Source organism: Mustelus asterias, chromosome 16 (genome assembly GCF_964213995.1).
Source record: "Mustelus asterias chromosome 16, sMusAst1.hap1.1, whole genome shotgun sequence".
Lineage (NCBI taxonomy): Eukaryota > Metazoa > Chordata > Chondrichthyes > Carcharhiniformes > Triakidae > Mustelus > Mustelus asterias.
The window spans coordinates 86,250,408-86,256,407 of NC_135816.1; positions in this window are offsets into that span (position 1 = coordinate 86,250,408).

The window sequence follows — 6,000 nt, forward strand, 5'->3', positions numbered from 1 at the left end:
GCTCTGTATTGGGACCTCTGCTATTTGTGATTTATATAAATGATCTGGAAGAAGGTGTAACTGGGGTGATCAGTAAGTTTGCGGACGACACAAAATTGGCAGGACTTGCAGATAGTGAGGAGCATTGTCAGAAGCTACAGAAGGATATAGATAGGCTGGAAATTTGGGCAAAGAAATGGCAGATGGAGTTTAATCCTGATGAATGCGAAGTGATGAATTTTGGTAGAAATAATGTAGGGAGGAGCTATACGAAAAATGGCAGAACCATAAAGGGTGTAGATACGCAGAGGGACCTGGGTGTGCAAGTCCACAGATCCTTGAAGGCGACGTCACAGGTGGAGAAGGTGGTGAAGAAGGCATATGGCATACTTGCCTTTATAGGACGGGGCATAGAGTATAGAAGTTGGGGTCTGATGTTGCAGATGTATCGAACGTTGGTTCGGCCGCATTTGGAATACTGTGTCCAGTTCTCGTCGCCACACTACCAGATGGACGTGGAGGCTTTGGAGAGAGTACAGAGGATGTTTACCAAGATGTTGCCTGGTATGGAGGGGCTTAGTTATGAGGAGAGATTGGGTAAACTGGGGTTGTTCTCGCTGGAAAGACGGAGGATGAGGGGAGACTTAATGGAGGTGTATAACATTATGAAAGGCATAGATAGGGTGAACGGTGGGAAGCTTTTCCCCAGGTCTGTGGTAACGTTCACGAGGGGTCATAGGTTCAAGGTGCAGGGGGGGGGGGGGGAGGTTTAACACAGATATCGGAAGGACATATTTTACACAGAGGGTGGTGGGGGCCTGGAATGCGCTGCCAGGCAAGGTGGTGGAGGCGGACACACTGGGAACGTTTAAGACTTATCCAGACAGCCATATGAACGGAGTGGGAATGGAGGGATACAAAAGAATTGTCTAGTTTGGACCAGGGAGCGGCGCGGGCTTGGAGCGCCGAAGGGCCTGTTCCTGTGCTGTATTGTTCTTTGTTCCATCAGCGTAGACAGCTGGCGTAATAATTTTCTGGTTGGATATCCTATTATTCTGAGCAGAAAGAAAACGATGTTATGTTGCACATTGTAGGATCTGCGTAATTATTGCAATGGTTTTTCTGAGTTCTTCAGCATAACGCTTCAGTCTTATTGCTGGAATGTTGCCAATGCCAATGATTTTTCACGTGACCAGTGCCTTAAATTTCCGTATGGTCAAGTAGACTGAATCAAATTCACGGAAGACTGTAAGTTGTGATGCTTCGAACCTCAGCACGAGGCTGAAACGAAGCATCCACAAGCCACTTCTCGCTGAAGAGCACACCAAATTGTTCAGAGTTCTATTTGTTTTTGTTGTGCCGGGCAGATCATTGAGGATGGGGAAGCTTGTGGGGATTCCTCCTCAATTTAGTGAACTATTTACCAGAGTTCACGACTGTGCATCAGGACTGCAGTGCTTTCAGCTGATCCGTTTTTTTTCGAGGATCACTTAGCTCTGTCTATTGCCCAATTCCGAGGCCTCTGTCATGGGAGCAGCTCTGTGTTGGAACTTAATCAATGCGACACCATTTAAATGTACGCCTTGCTCTGCTCCTGGCATGTCCGCCTGCACGCTCCATTGAAACAACTTTGATCCTTGAAGTATGCAGAAAGGATAGAGTGAGAGATGTGCCTGTAATTAATATTGAAATTTATTGTGTAATATAGTTCATCTGAGTTGATGGCGCACAGTCGAACATGGACGCCCAGTTTTGGACTACTATACTTGATTGACTTGTTGTGTCAATATCTAACGTTGAACTTGATTCAGACGCTCTATTGCTAAATCCTGCAAGGGTATTAATGCCATCTGATATTGTTACTAGAAATGCCAGCACCCAGCGTCGGCCATGTGTTGAATATATCATGACTTCAAAACAATGTGGAAATGTACTGACTGAACAGATTCACAAGCGTATGTTGTTGCATTTTTGACAAATGAACCAAAGCATTTATTAAACAGGAATCATTAACGACATTTACAATAAACAACAAGGAAACTGGAAATATTTCAACACAGATTTCAAGGACAAATTATTAAAACTAACTCTATTCCTTTTACCCCGGTGTCTGGAGCTCGTGAATATCAGCAAACACAGAGATTATTAGTGGACTTCGCGCAGGTGACGTTTTCGGCAGCAGAAATTTGGATGAGCCCACGTATGGTAGAATTCAGTCTGCAATTTGAAAGAAGGAAGGCAGAATCAGATGTGAAGGTTCTACAGTTAAATAAAGGTAATTACAGGCGCATGAGGGAGGAACTGACAAAAATCGACTGGAAGCAGAGCCTAATGGGAAAGACAGTAGAACAGCAATGGCAGGAGTTTCTGGGAGTAATTGAGGACACAGTGCAGAGGTTCATCCCAAACAAAAGAAAGGTTATCAGAGGGGGGATTAGGCAGCCATGGCTGACAAAGGAAGTCAGGGAATGCATCAAGGCAAAAGAGAGAGCCTATAATGTGGCAAAGAGTAGTGGGAAGTCAGAAGATTGGGAAGGCTATAAAAACAAACAGAGGATAACAAAGAGAGAAATAAGGAAGGAGAGGATCAAATATGAAGGTAGGCTAGCCAGTAACATTAGGAATGATAGTAAAAGTTTCTTTAAATACATTAAAAACAAACGGGAGGCAAAAGTAGACATTGGGCCGCTCCAAAATGACGCTGGTAATCTAGTGATGGGAGACAAGGAAATAGCTGAGGAACTTAATAAGTACTTTGCGTCAGTCTTCACAGTAGAAGACATGAGTAATATCCCAACAATTCAGGAAAGTCAGGGGGCAGAGTTGAATATGGTTGCCATCACAAAGGAGAAAGTGCGAGAGAAACTAAAAGGTCTGAAAATTGATAAATCTCCGGGCCCAGATGGGCTACATCCTAGAGTTCTAAAGGAGATAGCTGAAGAAATAGTGGAGGCGTTAGTTATGATCTTTCAAAAGTCACTGGAGTCAGGGAAAGTCCCAGAGGATTGGAAAATCGCTGTTGTAACCCCACTGTTCAAGAAGGGAACAAGAAAAAAGATGGAAAATTATAGGCCAATTAGCCTAACCTCAGTTGTTGGCAAAATTCTAGAATCCATCGTTAAGGATGAGATTTCTAAATTCTTGGAAGTGCAGGGTCGGATTAAGACAAGTCAGCATGGATTTAGTAAGGGGAGGTCGTGCCTGACAAACCTGTTAGAGTTCTTTGAAGAGATAACAAATAGGTTAGACCAAGGAGAGCCAATGGATGTTATCTATCTTGACTTCCAAAAGGCCTTTGACAAGGTGCCTCACGGGAGACTGCTGAGTAAAATAAGGGCCCATGGTATTCGAGGCAAGGTACTAACATGGATTGACGATTGGCTGTCAGACAGAAGGCAGAGAGTTGGGATAAAAGGTTCTTTCTCAGAATGGCAACCGGTGACAAGTGGTGTCCCGCAGGGTTCAGTGTTGGGGCCACAGCTGTTCTCTTTATATATTAACGATCTAGATGACGGGACTGGGAGCATTCTGGCCAAGTTTGCCGATGATACAAAGATAGGTGGAGGGGCAGGTAGTATTGAGGAGGTGGGGAGGCTGCAGAAAGATTTAGACAGTTTAGGAGAGTGGTCCAAGAAGTGGCTGATGAAATTCAACGTGGGCAAGTGCGAGGTCGTACACTTTGGAAAAAAGAATAGAGGCATGGACTATTTTCTAAACGGTGACAAAATTCATAATGCTAAAGTGCAAAGGGACTTGGGAGTCCTAGTCCAGGATTCTCTAAAGGTAAACTTGCAGGTTGAGTCCGTAATTAAGAAAGCAAATGTAATGTTGTCATTTATCTCAAGAGGCTTGGAATACAAAAGCAGGGATGTACTTCTGAGGCTTTATAAAGCACTGGTTAGGCCCCATTTGGAGTACTGTGAGCAATTTTGGGCCCCACACCTCAGGAAGGACATACTGGCACTGGAGCGGGTCCAGCGGAGATTCACACGGATGATCCCAGGAATGGTAGGCCTGACATACGATGAACGTCTGAGGATCGTGGGATTATATTCATTGGAGTTTAGGAGGTTGAGGGGAGATCTGATAGAAACTTACAAGATAATGAACGGCTTAGATAGGATGGACGTAGGGAAGTTGTTTCCATTAACAGGGGAGACTAGGACGCGGGGGCACAGCCTTAGAATAAAAGGGAGTCACTTTAGAACAGAGATGAGGAGAAATTTCTTCAGCCAGAGAGTGGTGGGTCTGTGGAATTCATTGCCACAGAGGGCTGTGGAGGCCGAGACGTTGAGCGTCTTCAAGACAGAAATTGATAAATTCTTGATTTCTCGAGGAATTAAGGGCTATGGGGAGAGAGCGGGTAAATGGAGTTGAAATCAACCATGATTGAATGGTGGAGTGGACTCGATGGGCCGAATGGCCTTACTTCCGCTCCTATGTCTTATGGTCTTATGGTCTTATGTTGAGTGTAAGACGGGTTGTCCGGAAGTGAAGCACTAGAATAGTCACATCTAGTGTGAACAAATACATGGATGAGGGTTTCAGCAGCAGAAGAGCGGAGGCAGTTCGGAATTGGAGGATGTTGAGCATGTGGAATTATGGTTTATTCGTCAGACAATATTCTGTCAGTCTGTCTAATATCATGCAGTTGGGTCAGAGATATCGGGTAACATGGAAACAGTATCAGTCACTGTTTTTTAACATAAAGACTGTTGCCTTGTCTGTATCTCTGGAACATTTTATCATGAGGGATTTTTACACATTTCACTGTGCTTAGAAGCTGAACAAAATGTCTCACACTGAGACAAAGCATTGAGAAACTTTGAAGTTGATATTTGCCGCCGAATGAAGCGCATTGGGATAACTTCCCACACGATATCTTCCTTTCATGATCATTTAATTTAAGCAAACCTGACACTTGATTCACTCAGAGAGGAAGAGTCAGTGAACAGAGCACATTACCACAGCTGTTCTGTTTTTGACTCTCCAGCTCCCGATCTGTTCGTGAGGACTCGGTCTCTCTGGTGAAGGTCAGTCCCCCATGATGCCCGATTCACGGGTTTTAACACTGGGTGAACTCACTACCGAATGTCCAAACTCCAATATCGGATTCTGGGTGAGATCGAAGCTGACTGTGTCCGATTGGGAAGAACTCAGTAATGATTAAACATCGAATTCAGTAAGTGTTTCACACTTCAAACAAGGAGATTAATGCGGCATTTTGCGCTTATCAAAATATTTGTAAACATCAATAACTTTTGCAATGATGGAACGATGTACCAGTAAAAGAGACCATTCCGCCCATTTTCCATGTGCTGCCTCTCTTAAGGAGCAATCGAATTTGTCCTACCCCTCTTTCCTTCCCCTGATACTTTTGTTACCGCCTCTTTGCTCAATAGAAATACGTTGGGTGGGACTCTCGGTCCGTGCTCGCCTCAAAACTAGAGTGCCCCGCCCTTGGTCAATGCACCTTTGCATGATCCACCCTGGCCAGCTATGAGTCCCGGGATTTATGGCTACGTGGTGCACGGGGCAGAGAATTACGCCCGTTGTTCTCATTTACTTCAACATGCCTTCCACATTTTTAGCAGGTCCATTAAAAGTCCCCCTAACGTTCTCTCCTGTAAGGCGAACACTTGAGCTTCGTACTCTTTTCACATGACGGCAGTCCAGCTTCTTTGGACCTATTCAAGTGAATCACCTCCAGCACCATGTCATCTTTCTTAAAATGTGCTGTCCGCAATGGGTTATAATCCTCCTGCTGGTCTCCGATTAGTCATTCAGAGAGGCTCAGCATTTCGTACCTGCTTTCGTACTGCAGTCCCTTTTCCAACTCAGTAAGCTCTGAACCTTTAAGACAGCGGTCTGGTTCCCGGTCTCCAAGAAAATGCTCTCTAACTGTGTTGATCCCTGAAGTATGCAGAAATGGATAGTGTGAGCGATATGCCTGGAATCAATGTTTAAATTCATGGTTAGTACAATTCTGCTGATCTGATGGCTCACAGTCACGCATGAACA